This window comes from Brienomyrus brachyistius, chromosome 13, assembly GCF_023856365.1.
Source record: "Brienomyrus brachyistius isolate T26 chromosome 13, BBRACH_0.4, whole genome shotgun sequence".
Lineage (NCBI taxonomy): Eukaryota > Metazoa > Chordata > Actinopteri > Osteoglossiformes > Mormyridae > Brienomyrus > Brienomyrus brachyistius.
The window spans coordinates 12,556,843-12,574,654 of record NC_064545.1 but is presented as its reverse complement, the minus strand read 5'-3'; the positions used below and the strand labels follow the sequence as shown (position 1 = coordinate 12,574,654).

General features: G+C 41.7%; 1 non-coding gene across 1 annotated transcript; it reads left to right on the top strand.

Moving 5' to 3' along the window:
* The first annotated feature begins 1,491 nt into the window (after positions 1-1,491).
* trnar-acg (transfer RNA arginine (anticodon ACG)) lies at positions 1,492-1,564 on the top strand. Its single transcript has one exon. It is a non-coding gene; the product is annotated as a tRNA-Arg (tRNA).
* Positions 1,565-17,812: the final 16,248 nt, after the last annotated feature.

Sequence of the window (17,812 nt, the reverse complement as noted above, 5' to 3'; positions counted from 1 at the left end):
TGTCTTTCATTCCCCCTGTGAATAACTCTGCAACAGCCAGACCATTTCAGGGTTCATCAATATCTGATTTGCCATACACAACACATCGATACCACAGGTAGAAGTTACAGAGGGAGCAGGCTGGCATACAGACTTGCAGTAAAGTTAGTCATGGGTTTGGAGAGCCCCAGTAATATAAACCGGCAGAGATGCTTATTTGCTGTTCACACGGTGTACATCATGATTTACTATATGCTAATTTAGCGGAATAGCATGTGCTTGCGAAAATTAGCATTATGAATTCATTCAATTCAGCTGTTCTGTAATACTTTTTAAGTAGCTGGTTGAGCACAGAACACCAGTATCTCAATTTCAACCAATCAGACAGTGGTGATGCAACCAACTTGGTTTGGTCACAGTTTCGACTCTGCTAGTAAGCAGGGTCATATCAGTGTGGGTACGGCTCAGGTATGGCTCAGATAATTTACAAGGGAAAACCGTTAGTTTTCAGTATGGCTCAGTTGGTGGCAGTGGAAATGCACCAAAAGAGAGGACGCCACACACACATAAACAGTATCTTAGCTATTGGTATTGTGAGGGGAAAGCCACAGTGCCATTGGCTGAGTGAGAACCTGGCAGGTGATTATTGGGACAAAGAAGAAAAACATTAAGAACAATGACACTCACACACACACACACACACACACAATTATACTGATTACTTTTTCAGTGTTTGTAGTTTTTATTTGTATAAATTTCTTATTTATTCCTATGCAATTCTGTATTCTTATAGTTGTTGGCATGTGTTATTTTCTCTTAATACACTTTCAATGTAATTACACTGATTCATTTTCCATATTAAAAGTAAACATTAGTCTTGTGACATTTCTGTCCTTTTGTTTTTTTGTGTACCTTGGTCCTGGAGGAACAATGCTTGATTGAATGTTTGACTGTATACTGTGCATATGGCTGAAATGACACATAAACCTACTTGACGTAACTTAGAAACACTGGCACACATGATGCACTCCACAGAATTTACAGTGTTTGCAGTTTTTTGTTTAGTATATATAATTCTGATTATTTCCGCATTCTTGTATTTGTTTTTTATTAGCCTACATGTCTCAGTACTAATTACTTATTGTCATGTGAGGGTATAAACCAATATTTCATAAAGAACTGTGAAGGTAACTGTAATTCTTTAAAAAAAACTTTAATCAAAACACACATGTTAGTAGTTTTTGAAATATGCTTTTATTCATACATACGTATACGTATAATCGGCGATACTGTTGGTTAATTTTAACGGCAACCTTACCGTTTTCGCTTGGTATAATCACCATTTGATTCGAAATCTAAAGATCACAAAGATCTCGTTTTTATATAGCGCGAACTGCGCAAACTTATATAAAACTCTGGGAAAAGATCAATTTATATTATTAAAAAAAGAAATAATTGAAAAATACTTCGCATATTTTGATATAGAAGCATACAGAAACACATTCATTCGTCGGGCCAGTGGCGCAATGGATAACGCGTCTGACTACGGATCAGAAGATTCTAGGTTCGACTCCTGGCTGGCTCGCATTTTTTTCTTAATCTAACAATCTGAAAAAAAAAACAATTTCAAGTTTCGTCTCCTTTTGAATAACTGAAGATTTACATACATTTCCGCTAATTTGTGACTTAAAGCAGTTTATGTACTTTATGACTTTGTTGTGGTTTTTCCTTCCCCGCCAAATCAGAAGTCAGAAGCCGCTTGTGTAATCTAAATTCAGTCTTTATTGCAACAATGAAGTTACACACTTAAAGTGTGTCCAATACTGTTCTACACCAATTTTTATACAAGTTCTTATCATTTAACAATATCATCATTCATTCAACCATTCACAATCATTATGTTTTCCCTTAACCCACACCCCTAGGTGATAAGTTTGTCAGTCATTTCTTTTACTGTTTGGTCCCTCGACCGAACATAATGGTGGCGTGACCATCTCCACTTGGTTTTTAAAAAAATGCCCAGCCGTGTACTTTTGGTGAACTCAGGCGAATCCCTTGTCCTTTAACATAGTGATAAAATACACGCTAATAAAAGGGGATATTCTTAGATTCAGGACTAACATAAAGTAGCTACTCACTTGATTACATGGTGTTGATTACATTATAATGTTTACATTGTACTAATTGCATCATGGATATTTGGCATACTTTTTAATAATATCATAATACTTATATTCTACGTTACATAATGCTAAATAATATTCCATAACTTTTCCGATTAAACAACTTAAAACACGTAAAACTAACAGCATTCAGAAATGTTACGTTTGATACATCGACAACTGATTAAAGGCAAGAACAGTTTTCCAAGGATTTTCTATCAAAATAGAAAATCAAGCAGAAGCCTACTAAGCAATACAGAATCGATGGTATAGTGCATCGAAAACTAGACAACTGGTATGATGACATGAATTACCAGGACGTTTGCAGATTTCAATACGGCACGAGATTCTAGCCTAGCCAGAATCGATAGGAAACGCTGTCCCCTGTCTGCGGAGCCGACTAATTACAGCCAGGAGCGGAAGCACACAGAAAGCGCTTTAAGCAGCACATCCGAGCGCTGCAAACCTCACTAGTGACGCTTTCATTAGCCTTGCTAGAAATGTTAACTTAAAGGCATTTTGAGTAATTAAATCTTCCTTTTAGCTTCGGGAATTTGCCGTACTAATTGCTGTTTTGTTAAACTCAGCTGTGGCATTGCAGTTTGGTATACCCTCATACAATATGTATGAGAATGTGTTGCCTTCAGTCGTTGGCAGTTATATACGAGCAGCTGCATGTTCCCTTGGTGTGTACGTAGGTGGAGATGAGAATGAGGGCGTCTGTGTGTGTATCTCTTCCTGGGCTCCGGCCCCCAAGTGTAACTGTGCCGCACTGGTCATGACACCCAGGAACTCCACTGGCATGTGGCGTGATCACATCCAGTGTGAATTCTGGGTCGCCACTTGTGAGTTAGTGTGCTGAGGTTACATTACGTTACATTAGTATGGCGTGCAGATCAGCAAGTTATGGATCTGAGTCCATGTCTGGAAGGTTGTGGATTTGAGTCCCGTGGCCGGCAGAGTAATCACATCAGTGTCATGCCCTTGAGCTAGCCCCTTAACCCCATTAATTTCAGGTATGCTGAAAGCGTGGAAAGTAAAGGCAAGTCCCCCGTCACTGCAGTTAATTGACCCACATGAAAAATAAAATGTAGCAAGCTCTGCAATTTTAATGATGGTTCCGTTTCAACTATCTAGTACAGTGGTTCTCAACCTTTTTGCACTGCGAGACAATTTTTACCATGGCAGTTCAGTCCCGACCCTGTATCAGGTATAGGTTTAAATTAACGATATGATCAAGTGCGCAGTGCACTCTACAATTCGCTCGAATCAATGCCTATGACACAAATCTGATTGGATGTGTCAGTGAATTTTAAATTAAACGTCTGTGATTTCGCTATAGTTTTGCGATAAGTAGTTACAGACCCAACATAGGTTAAGGGATTGGGGCTGGGAAATCTGATCGTGGATGAGCATGGAAGCTTGCTAGTTTTAAAATGCTTACATTTCCAACTCTGGCTCGCGACCCTTTCTGAACTTGCTAAATTTGGGTTGCGACCCATGGGTTGAGAATCATTGATCTAGTATATGTTTTTTTAAAAAACAGTCTAAAGTTGACCGCAGCTGATTTTGCATGAGCTATGGACGAGCTCTCTGAGTCATAATTATTCTCGACGTTACTGTTGGATTAAGTCATATACCGTGTGGCGCGAAATTAAAATGAGTGAAAAATAGAAAAACGAACAAGAACCGGTGACGAAAAGACAGTCGCCTACCGCTGTAGGGGAATATTTTGTATTCTACAGAGACTATACTGAGAAAAAACAGGTGATTTGTCTGCACTGCTTTGTGACTGTTGGCACAACTCAAGATAACACTGCCGATTTATTTGACAGTGTTGCTAGATAAGTTGTATTTGTCTATTTAATTCGTTAATTTAATTCAATTCGTTCCAACCCTCCAAATGATTGCCTATTTAAACTTATCTACCCACCTAATTAATGATAAAAAAAGCATTAACCATCAATGTAAAACTAAAACACATGAAAAAGTGTATACACAAAAGCAATAAACATTAAATAAATTAAAATCCCATATTCCAAACCGAGAGCAGACACGCGTGCACGACCTTATTATAATTCTCACTATAATTTCCTTTTTAGGTTCTACAGTTACTCTAACTACTTTCCTTTTTCGTTTGCTGCGATCACTGCTCATTTTCTTCGGTGTTATGATTACTAGCTGGATCACTAAATGTAGCATAAGCATTAGCACAACTTTTGCACGTTGAATTCGGTCAAGAGGTACCACGATACTGGGCGATTCATAGGCATAAGCATTCCAGTAAGTTCGTTTGCTTTTGTGTTAGCCCACCATCTGTACCAATTTTAGTGGGTCTGTTTCGTCGTGTCTTGTTATGTGTCTTCGATTGAGTTCGGGTTAGATTTTTCAAGGTCCGAATTGGTAGAGTTGAATGTGTCTCAGCCCATACAAGTTTTATCAGAAGCGGTCGAGTTCCAAGATTTCAGTCGAGGTACAACTCTAAAAAAAATCAACAGACTCTTTCGATATCCAAGCTGGTCCAGTTAAGTGGCGTTCGAGTTCCAATGTTTTACTGTATTTGCATTGGCCTCGTGCTGTGGTGATATTTAAGCTCTGCAGAGCAGTATTGACAAACGACTGCATTTCATTTATTTCATATGTGAAATGCTTCCACACAATTGATGCTTTTGCTGTTTATTCGAAACCTTCCTTCTGCCATATTAATTGCCGCGGAATCAAGAAGGAAATTGTCAATAAATGCAGAGATCGGGAATGGTCCGTGTATCGTTCATCTTTGGATCTTCCGCTTCAAAACCAAATCAGAGAGAAAAAAACAGCGGCGTTTTAGTTTTGAAACAGAAAGTCCAAAGAACGAAAATGGATCGATGGGCCAGTCCGTGTATATTCTGGCCATTCGATTTTCGTTTTGGAATCAATAATTAAAAACATAAAAACAACAGATGATTATGAAATCGTGAAATATGCACGATATAAATTGAAGCTGACCAGAACGAGAATATGGCGGTTTTATCGTTTTCTGGTACCGGATGTTACGTGCAAACTGTGTGTGTGTGTGCGAGCACAAGTAGCGCTACTTTCACCATCCCGAACACACAGGTGCTGGATGTCTAAAGCAGGGCAGGTAGTCTTAGCTAACAACACTTCTTTCGGATTTATATTATAATGACTATGGAGCCATACACTGACACCATATTACAAATGGTGAAGCAAAGATTGTCGTCCACTGAAATTTCTACAAAGATGTTACACCAATTCGGGGGAATCGAGGGGTGTACAAGAAGTAAAAGAAGATTTTGTGCTGAACGTGGATCAGGTAGCCACGTTAAAAGAAGGGTTGGCGCTAGGGGGATCTGACAGCTAGCCATGCCAGTGCTCGGGTGGACTAACGGCCCGTCATTGGAGGCGATGCACCGATGGCTGCCACCGGACCAGAGTTTTTATTCCGGAACTGAGATTGTGACTGGGAGTGGTGGTCGCTGGGACAGTTGAACTCTGAGGAGGGGGCAGTGTAGCGCCGGTGGGGTGTGCATGTCCCAGCATGTCCTGCGTGTAATTGTAAATAGCTCTTGTTGAACTGTTAAATTAACACTTGTATTTCCCGATTGTGGCTTGTATGTTTGCCAGTGTCTCATGTGCACTTTGTCTGATCGTTGCGTGTCCTTAGCTGTGTATAAAATCTCCCACCGTGTGTGTGTACCTTACAGTTCGGCGTCTGACTTCCTTGTGTTCCTACTATTGTATTGGGTTTGGTGCTCGTTGAATGCCTGTTATAGTTCTGTTATAAGAACTGCAATAAAAGGGTGTTGTTCTCCCCAGAATAAGGCTCCTCATTATTTGCCGTCGTTGCTGCTCAGCCTCGGTCTGCCAGGCATCACTGTATAATATATATTCACACTTTATATATGAATCTTTTAAAACTAGTAAATACAGATGAAAAATGTATGGCAAAAATATTTAAATATTTATGCTACTAGAACCATACATTACGTACTGTTCCACCTCGTTTGTACATCGTTTTTAGGTGTTATTTTGGGCATTTTACGGTAAAATTTCAATATCTTTCAAGCGAGGATATGCAAGCAACAAATGCTTAAAATGCCCCAAAATTTTTCTCTCACTGGAAACAGCGTCACACTTCATTGTGACAGTAGTCATTCATGTATCACAAGCTGTAGGGAGTGCATAAAACAGCCCAAGCTAGCGACTCCCAAATAATCCATTGCTTTTTTTCAGATTACTTGTGTTCTCTCGCACAATTGTGTGTGCTTCGTGTAGTGGGATTTTCCACCAAAAGCTACTCCCACTTATCAAAACTTTGTTCTTACAAACATTGCAAATTGCTGTCCTAAAAGTTGCGGTTGAAAGTACAAGATACTCCCAGATCGACACCTTCTTATGTGATGTTACCTTATGCTCCTCGAACTGCGAAGGGTATGCGCATGACGTCACATCAGGCTGAAGTCACTGCGTTCACACCCAATGAGTAGCAAAAAATTGAGTGGCAGCGTTTGCGTTCAGCTTGGATGTCGGAAAAAACATCTAAAATGGGAAAGAGCTGTTGTGCAATTGATTGTATAAATAATATAGCAAACTAATGTCTGCAATTTTAAATAAATACATAGCAGTGTGGACATAGCATCATAGTAGGAGGGCCCTTGAGGATTCCTGACAGTCATCACCAACAGTCGCATCCCTCACCCCTGTGCTAGCTCCACTTCTGAGCAGGACTTAACATCACTCTAACTAAGCTAGCAGAAGTGCTAGACAAGGTGTCAGTTACCATACCGCTAGCTAGCAAGACAGACAGCCAAGGTTTATATAAATCAGCTTGTGTGTTAGGTGATATTTGTTGATCTCTGTTGGAACATTGCATTTGAAATTACCTACCACAACAGAAAAAAAGCAACTAATTTTAGCCCTCACTCCCATTCTTTAACTAGCTAGTAAGGCTTGGTATTGTATCAAACTTTGAAACTTTGGTATTATGACAACACTATTTACATTTACAGAACAATGTTCTAAAGCTTTGTCACACACACTGTACCGGCCAAAGAGTATTTGACAGAAGTGTCACTTAGCTGTAGCTGAATATTAAGCCTTAAGTTCTCATCATATCTGGAACTGTAACACTAAGTCAGTCATGTATTTCTAAACGTCAAGAACAGTTCTGTTACTACCAATAAGTTCCCCCATGAATCACAATTACTGTAGGCAAATAAAATAAATGCTGAATATTCAGTAAATATTCAGCCGTTTCAGTGCCGTTTGGGGCATAATTTTAGGTTTAGTAAACACAATGAGGTATATATACTAGACCTGATCGTCATGTGACAGACATTATGGAGAAGTCAAAGCAAAGTCTTCACACTGTGCAGCTTTTGGCTGAAAAACAGGCATGGATCCTGCTCCAGTAGGGTGGTCCACAAGATGCAATGATATGCAATGATAATTCAACTTGATCAGAACCTGCCTCCACAAGTCTAAATATGTTCTACCTCATGTAGATAAGATATGGCTAAAATTTAAGGCAGTTTTGGACAAATTTAGAGTTCACTCAAAGTCCCACAACAATCCTCATAATGTGGCTGGCTCTTCGTCACATTCACTGTTACGTCAATTTTGCTCTGATCAAGGCACTGGATTGTGGATGGATATTGTTATTTACTTAACACTAAATATTGGTTGGGTACTAGTGATGTTTTGAAATATCACATTAAAATAACTATTCTTTGATGCTGCTGCTGTGCAGTTGACAACAAAATGTTTATTGTGTCACGCACCAAGGAATGGAGGTCACAGGAGCAGAAGATGGAGCAAATGGGGTTTATTTCAACCAAAAGACCTAATAGAAAGGAACAGGATCACAGGGAATCAGAACTGGGAGTATCGAACAGAGCTAATGTGCCGAGCTCAGACAGGATTGACGTTAATGCCAGGACTGAGCAGCACAGGACTGGGAAGCACTTTTATGCAAAGACAAATGAAGGAGCAAAAGAAGAGGCAGCTGGAGCGAATCACAGAATGGCCGGAATGAGAGGTAACCCATACATGTAACAGACATGGATTGTTAATGCTTTAATGCAGTATAATTCACATCTCACAAATAATGAGAAGCAGAAGCAATCCCTCCTCGCCTTGTTTCTCAGCACAGGAAGACCTATCTAGCGTGCTCCAAAGCTACACTGATGAACACTAACTGAATGTAGGACTGCTGTTCGCATTCAGCATTTGCACAAAACAAACATTTTCTTCTTACTATGGTATAATGACATGTTACCAGTTATCACAGAACAATGGATCATAAATCATTTTTCAGCTGTAAATAAGAAAGGATGTATTTTAACTTCTTTCCAAGTGCATTTGTTCACAGTTCAAAGTTTGGTGGAAAATTCATTTTAATTCCATATTTTGATTTTCTGTCTTTGAGCGACCTTTAAATGTTCACCAAAAGGCTTAAAATTTGGCACAATTAACAGTGGCCAGACGTAGAACAAAATTAGGCTTGTGGAGATCTTGTTTCATGAATTTTTTTTCAGACCACCTTATGCTCCAGTGATATAACCTTCTACCAGTTAGTGTGTTTACTGATCATTATATATTTTGTATTGACAGTTGTGTGATATTTCCTTGAAAGCATACGGTTTTCAGTGTTCAGAACAGCACTGGTCGCTACACCAGGTCACAGCTATACAATACATACGCAAATACACAATACATACACATTACATACACAATACATACACATTACATACACAATACATACACAATACATACACATTACATACACAATACATACACAATACATACACAATACATACACAATACATACACATTACATACACAATACATACACAATGCATACACATTACATACACAAAGCTGTTACTGTGTAATGGCACAAGGCTTTAAACTACTGTAGCACTGCAAAGTTTAGCTTCCCGACCCTAAAACTAGCCTCCTGTCAGTGTTAGGAAATTTTTAGAAAATGCAACAACATGTCAGCAGGAGCACTTGGACATTTATTGTTATACTCTATGTTTGATGAATTATTGCTGGTTTACTAACCTTTAAGAGCTTGAAATGTCGAATGAAAATCGAAGTTGCCGTCAATATGTCAGATATGTCAGGTTTTGCAGACTGTTGTCTTTTATCTTATCTAAGTAAAAATTGGAGTAATCAACTTTTATAATTTTTGATATGGATGCTGCCATGGTTACCTTTTGCTAGCATGCTGAACAGCGTGCACCACAATCACTATTTGCTCGTGCAACACAGCAGTTTTGAAGGTAGCCAAAGGCACCAAGTGAGAACAAGCTCAGCACTGGCACCAGCATCAGCACCAGCTCCCTGTTGTTGGAAAAGAGCTAAAAACAGTCTGAAGTGACGTCACAAGTCATATATACAGTATTGTGCAAAAGCCTATTGTGCAAAAGCCTTAGGCACTCAAAAGAAATGTTTAACGCTATTTATCTGTTAAAAGTTACTGATATCTACTTGGATAGCTAGATGAACACCACTTCAGTAGCCCAGACTTCTCCTCAGTGACACCCGAACCATTTTACAGTATGTATTTATAAAATTTCACCACCAGCTTGCTTAATTAACTAACTTAAATTATTTGGGTGGCCTTTAGATTAGCTCAAGAACAGTGCATAGAGAACTTCATGGAATGGTTTTCTATGGCCAAGCAGCTGCATCCAAGCCTTACTGTACATCACCAAGTGCAATGCAAAGCGTTGGATGCCGTGGTGTAAAGCACACCAAAACTGGGCTCTAGAGCAGTGGAGATGTGTCCTCTGGAGTGACAAATCGCGCTTCTCTGTCTGGCAATCCGATGGATGAGTCTAGGTTTGGCGGTTGCCAGGAGAACGGTACTTGCCTGACTGCATTGTACCAATTGTGAAGTTTGGTGGAGGGGGGATTATGGTGCGGGGTTGTTTTTCAGGAGTTGGGCTTGGCCCCTTAGTTCCAGTGAAAGGAATTCTTAATGCTGCAGTATTCGAAGCTATTTTAGACAATTTCATGCTCCCCACTTTGTGGAAACAGTTTGGGGATGGCCCCTTCCTGTTCCAACATGACTGCACACCAGTATACAAAGCAAGGTCCATAAGGACATGGATGAGTGAGTGGATGCTGCTGCTTCCTTATTTTTCTTATTATCTTTTTTACCTTTGTTTCCAATCATCATTTCACTCCCAAAATACATTCTTAATAAAAAACATCCATGCAATGTGATATATTTGAATAACAAGACCTCTTAATTAGCTAACCACTCATTCAATATCAACTTAAACATAAATGAAATAACCTAAAATGATGTAAATTCTTAAACTGTAATCTATTTGATCAACCCTGGCAGCAATGACAGCAGTCGTCCATCTCACAGGGGTGACGAAAGAGGAACTACTTTGGAGGTTCCTCAGCCGGTGCTGGACCTTGAAGTCGGACCCCTAGGGGGCCTCCAGACAGCATGCTGGTTGTCCTTCAGGGTTATAGAAGCTCTGCGACCAAGTGAGGGACACGTGCAGCTGGAAGCGCTGTCCACAGAAGTGTGGATGGAAGTGTTGGCAGGCTTGCAGAAATGCCAGGAGTTCACTGCGGGTCATGTGGTAATTTTGCTCGGGGTCGCTGTTTGTCCAGCTGAAATACACCACCACCCTTTTTCCCTGCAGCCCCGCCTGGGACAGCATCGTTTTTGTTGCTGGTGTCAGTGTCGAGGAGGACGGGCAGTGCAGGGTTGGGGTACGCCAGCACCGGCCCTTTTGTAAGGGCAGTCCTCAGGTGGGTAAAGGCGGCAGCACAGTGTCTGGTTCACTTGAAGTGATGCCTCTTCTTGGCAAGGTGGCGGTATGGCTTGGCAGCGTTAGCAATGTCCTGTGCAAACTGCTGGTAGTTCGGGTAATACTCAGGCAGTTGCGGAGCTCTGTGACACTGCATGGGATGGGCCAGGTTTTGACCTCAGCAATCCTCCCTGGTTCCACTGCCACACCTTCACCATGTGAACCTGGAGCTCTATCTTCTGGTGTAGGAGGAAGCACTTCTGGGGCTTGGGGCACAGGGCAGCCTTCTGGATTGCAGTGAAGACAGTGTGCACATTATTGTGAGCATTGTCAAAACTGGCAGCATGGGCAAGCAGATCATCGAGGTAGATGATGCACTAGCTGCTGAGGACGTGGGCCAGCATAAAGTAGTTAGTGCCTGGCGCTGTACATACTGGTGCAGTCACTCTGATGCCAGTGCCTTGACAACGGCCATGGAGATCCAGTTCCTGGGGAACTGGGGAAGTATGACTAACACTTCCGTGCATAAATGCGGAGGTCTGCCGAAAACTCTCCCTAGGTTTCACTGTCCGACTCTGTTCACTCTGCCGACTCGCCAACTTCCCTCTCCTAGCTTCCTCCAACTGCTGGCGACTGAAGTGCTGCACTAGTGTCACCATCAGTGTGGTGTAGTTCTGCTACTCTTCAGGGGTCGAGCTGAGGAGGGCTTGGAGCAATTATCCTTACGGTGCCAGTGCCAGGTGCACTGCTGTCTCTGCGTCGCTCCATATGTTGTGCCAGGCATATCTGGGAGAGGTTCGGCTCCAGGGGCTTTTTCAAATTCTAAAGCAAGAGCTTCAAAGTGGTTTTTGCTCTGCGCCACTCTCTCACTGGAGCATGCTGCTGTGGAACCGCGACTTGCTCTTACAGATAGCAGGGAGGGCATATTAGACCCATTGGTTCCTGGGGTTTCCCTCTGGTTTGCTGCTGCTTCTTTCTGCTGCCATCTGGAAAGCCATGCTTGTAGCTCGAGGTTGTCTATTTCTTTGGCGACCTAAAATTGCACTTCTGATACCAGTTTCACAATGTCAGTGCGGTGCTTAGTTAGCATGCAAATGCCCTATTAGCCAAAAAAAGCTTTATTTTGTGCAACTGCCAGGCAATTCTAGCAGTGGCACTGACACCATGAGTGGTTAGCACTGATCATTTTGTGACCTCTTGATTAGACTTTATCATGCTGCTGATCACCTTGTGATTGTAACTCTTGATTAGACTTCATTATGCTACTGATCATTTCGTGACTGTGACTCTTGATTAGATTTTATCTAGTTGCTGATCACCTTGTGACTGTGACTCTTGATTAGACTTCATTATGCTACTGATCATTTTGTGACCTCTTGATTAGACTTTATCATGCTGCTGATCACCTTGTGACTGTGACTCTTGATTAGACTTCATTATGCTACTGATCATTTTGTGACCTCTTGATTAGACTTTATCATGCTGCTGATCACCTTGTGACTGTGACTCTTGATTAGACTTCATTTTGCTACTGATTATTTTGTGACCTCTTGATTAGACTTTATCATGCTGCTGATCACCTTGTGACTGTAACTCTTGATTAGACTTCATTATGCTACTGATCATTTAGTGACTGTGACTCTTGATTAGATTTTATCTAGTTGCTGATCACCTTGTGACTGTGACTCTTGATTAGACTTCATTACGCTACTGATCATTTTGTGACCTCTTGATTAGACTTTATCATGCTGCTGATCACCTTGTGACTGTGACTCTTGATTAGACTTCATTATGCTATTGATCATTTTGTGACCTCTTGATTAGACTTTATCATGCTGCTGATCACCTTGTGACTGTGACTCTTGATTAGACTTCATTATGCTACTGATCATTTTGTGACCTCTTGATTAGACTTTATCATGCTGCTGATCACCTTGTGACTGTAACTCTTGATTAGACTTCATTATGCTACTGATCATTTCGTGACTGTGACTCTTGATTAGATTTTATCTAGTTGCTGATCACCTTGTGACTGAATTTATCTTTACTCAACTGACAGCCTTGTCACTGTCATCCTGATCACCTTGGTATTGTTGCTTTTAGTTAGCCATTACTGGACTGTTTATCTCATACTGACTGTGACTCTTTTGGTCTTTATCAAGCTGCTGATCTGCTTTGACTGTGACACTTAATTTATCTATATCAAATTGATCTCCTACTTTCTGTAACTTTTTTAATTAGTCTTTATCAAGCATTTTTTATTCTGAATGCAACAATTAATTAGATTTCATCATGTTTTGTAAAGTAATTTGCATCCACTGAAGTCAGTGTAAAATATGGGTATGCTTATACGTACTTTAACATACCATGTCAAACGTATGCATCCATTGTAGGATATTAGTTCCAGGAGAAAATTACACTATTTAATTAAATGAACAATTCAGGGTGGGCCTTCTGTCATAACTTAATGAGAACCATCACTAGAGGCTCAATAGCAGGTAATTATTTAAGAATTAGAGAAAGGACATTTCTTTCATGGCTCAGTGTGGACCTTTACTTAGGGATGTCCTCCGATTACAGCTTAGAGGCGACCACAGAATTGGTCACTACAAGGATACCTGTTAGTGTCGGTCTGGCTCTGTAGGGTGAAACTAGCAGGCCTAAAACTGAGATCTATATATTGAACTTCACCAAACAAATGTGTGCATTTTGAATTAAAAAATGGAAAAAAATGTGCAGCCATTTAAAAAAATAGCCAAAGAATCACAATTCTGTGATTCTAACGGTGGATTTGTCAAACTAAGTCAGATAGTCAAGCCGTAGAATGTCAGAATGACTGGACAAGTCTTATTTCTAAGGCCTGCTGGGGCAGACTAGCCTGTAGCAATGAGCTGATTTGTCATCTATGACCCATATATTATTGAAAATGATAATGTGTTGTTGAAATACATGACAATCTATTTTAAACCGGAGTCTTCATTTTTATGATGGTCCTAACAGCCTGTCATATAAAAACACTTAGATATCCTTTCTTAATAATATGCTGAACCCTCTTTCGCCCTCCCAGCAGCATCAGTGGTGCATGGACTCCATGCAGCATCAGCAGCATCCCACAGAGATGCTGTTCCAGGCCGAGACTGATGCTTCCCACAATGTTGTTGACTTACGCAGTAGTACATCTAGTAGTGCATCTCTAACTCTAAGTAGCTTGTTCGATCTTATCCCACCAATTATGAGTTGGACTGAGCTCTGGTTACTGGGAAGGCCAGTGCTCTAAGCTGAATTCATCATTATTTGCATGGAACCATTTTTGGACAATGTAAGTCTTGTGGCATGGTGCATCAACCTGCTGAAGAATTGCTTTCGCAGATGGATGCACTCAGTTTGAGATGCACATGATTGGTTCTGGTGTGTGTTTCTCCACCATGTTGTTACTTCCATCAGCATGCAGCAGCAAGAATTGGGGTTCCACCGGGTCTCCCAGTCCCTTGTTATTGGGTGTTTTCATTCCTTATCCTTCTGTAGAGTCCTGTAAATAAAGCCCACGCTCGGCCCATACTCAAGACCGAACCTGACTCGGCTCATACAGGACCAGCAAATCTATAACTCAAACCAGACCTGAACTGGAAATTGTGGAAATATTAGTTACATTTGTGGACAGAGACAGCAAAGTGAGCTTTTGCTGTGTTTCTTCCATAGCTATTTGGATGCTTGCTAGGTAACTAGCTGATGAGAGAGAAAGGGAGGGGCTGGCAGGTGGGGGTGGGGGTGATGGGAGGGGTATGGAAAGCACAATCAGCAAAGGACTGAAGCTGAACATAAAAAAATAAACTGACTCATACCTGGCCTGAAACCTGTTGGGCGTGGGTTGGGTCACAAACCTCTATCCTTGTTCAGCTACAGTGTCATGTGCTGCTTATGCCGAGAGAAGTTAACATCTGTTCTGCTACATCACGTGTGTTAAGCCGTGACGAGTTTGTATTCCACCGGGGTCTTTGGGCACCAGGTTTGTGCCAGGCTGTCAGTTGACCAGCTGCAGAATTTCTGTCTGATTTCTTTCAACTTCTTCATCAATTGGCCATTTTAAACCACTGCTCTGCTTCTGATTGACTATCTTCTGGGTCATGGACCATTCCAGCAGCATTGCCCTTCCATTCAAAACAACTTAAATCTTTCTTTATGCCCATTCTCTCCCACATATGTCTCAAACGATCAGACTTTCAAGATCTTCCATTAACTTGTTTCCTCCCCGTCATCTACAGTGACCAAGGTGGATTTAAGAGGTAATATGAGTTAGGGATCATAGCTTTGATCTGTAATCATCTGGCCAATGTATGTCAAGGAAAGAGCTGGCATCTCTCTTTTATATATACAGAAGTGAAAGATAAAAGATCAGAAAATGTAAAATGCCTTTGTTTGAATAGACAAATTAAATACTTGCTACTGAATGCGTTTTTTACTTGCTTTTATCCATTTTCCTGCTTATTTAAAGGGAATGCCAAAAAGAAAAAATGTAACCAATGACATGTTAAATCAGAAAACAACGCTATAATTACAATGTAACTCTTTGAGGAATGTGGGTCTGGTTTGTGTGAGGCTGTGAGATAGAGGCTCAAATCATGAGTGTCACAGTAAATGTGTGAGATCTAGCAGTTGCACAGAAGCAGAGCATAGCAGCAGGGATTTGAAGCCGGTCTGTGGAGGTGTTGATGGTGATTTCAAGGTATCAGGAAATGAGAGGGCAGGTGGACATGTGCCCTCATTATCCATCCTGAATTGGGGGAGACCTGCAGACCCGTTGTGGTGATAATAAAGCCATTGATCTTGAAGAAGCTTATCCTTTGAAGGGACCTTCTTCGTTAGTTCACAATTAAGTAACCCCCTTGGTTAGTTTCTGACAGCTTCACTGTTCCAGCAGACTTTATGAGCACACACCTCCCACACAGACCGGCAGATACATACACGTACAACTGCTGCAAACCCAAAAAAATCAACAGAGCACCTTGAAAGATAAAATAAACTGTTAGGTCTGCCCATTGACCTACACTTTGCAATCTCAGTTCAGATGTACCACCCAAAGCTGTTTATGAAATTCCATCGATCAGTTTTGCAATAAGAAACAAGTCCTGACAAGTCATGAGTTTGTCATACTAAGAGGCTATGTCGGCCCAGACAAGAACAGGTCTGAACATGTGGCTTGGTCACATATTAAATATGTTTCGTGCAATACCAGTGCTCACTTAAAATGATGAAAAAATATTGATTGTCTGTCTGTCCATCTGTCTGTCTTTCCCTCCGTCCGTCTATCCATCCATCCTGGATAGGATGCTAGCCCAACACAGTCATGTAATGTGGGCAGTTTTGAATTGGGCTGCATGTTTTTGCACTGTGGAGAGAAGCCAGTGTAACCACAGGATGACATGGAAACTCCTCACCCATAGAGCAGTGATTCAAACTCCTAGCCGCTGAGGCGTGCATTTTGAATAAAAAAATGGAAAATCATATGCATTCCTATATGTAATCATTTATTCAGCTCGTCTCCATATATGCTGTTTCAGTCATGAGAAATGGCAAAAATTATTCCATCCATCCCTTTTCTGAAAACTGCTTATCCTGTTCACGGTAGCAGGAGGTCCGGAGCTGGTCCCATAGGCTACGGGCGCAGGGCAGGGAATAACCCAGGATGGGGTGCCAACTCATAACAGGGCACACTCACACACACCATGCACTCACCCACACACCTTTGGGCAATCCAGCAACTCCAATTAGCCTCAGCATGTTTTTTGGCCTGTGGGGGGAAACCGGAGTACCCGGAGGAAACCCCACGACGACATGGGGAGAACATGGAAACTCTACACACCTGGAACCCAGGCGGAGACACGAACCCGGGTCCCAGAAGTGACAGTGCTAAACACTGCACCACCATGCCGCCTCCAGCAAAAATGATTGAACATCATAATAGAATTCATAATTAATGTCCTTATTTTGTGGCTTATTTTGAGTAGCTCTGGGTGTGATGATACGCATGGATTTATCTAGTACGCAACGGTGTGATTTCTATTTATTTGTGTTGCACATATAAGAAGATAGCAGTTTTGTGAAAATAGGTGATGCGATCTGCACAGTCTATCTAATCTGTTTTTGTCAGGTCCAGTGCATGCATGATGTACATGCGTGTGTCAGTCACGTCATTGATGTGATGTCTGTGTTCCATACTTGGGTACGGTTAGCGATCACACTAGATGTGTACCGTGCCAGATTCCGACTAACCGTACTGAAGACCACCCCATCAAGCCGGGCAGGGCACGGATCCGCATACTGTGAGCAGGCACGGTACAGAGCAATCGCACTAGTCAAATGAACTGGACTTTGGGGGTCAAACGTGCTTGGGCATGGCACAGATCAGCTAGTGTGAGGACACCTTCAGAGACATAGGGAGCTCTCGGCCCAGCAATGCTGTCCATTCACCACATCTAATACGGCATGAATTTAGGCCCTGTGACCAGGGCTAGATCTATCTTTTCAGGGGACCTAGGGAGGCCCACATCCAGGAATAATTTTGCCAATCAGGGTGGGATTCTAGTGTTGTCTGACTCAGGGACGGATTATGGGTTGTGTGGGCCCCTGGGCAAAACGTTCGCGAGGGCCCCTCCCCCCCACCAGCACCACCACCACAACCACCACAATTCAAGGGCCCTTGGCAGCCAAACACCCTCCCTATAGGGTCAGGGGCCCTTGTAGGCAGAGGATCAAAGAATGTAGTCCCTCTAAAATAGACAAACGAAAATACATTGTTGATAAGCGTTGCAAATTGTTTTGGGCTAGGGGCCCCACGGGCCCCCTGCACCCCAAGGACCCCTGGGCAGCGGCCTCCGTAATCCGTCCCTG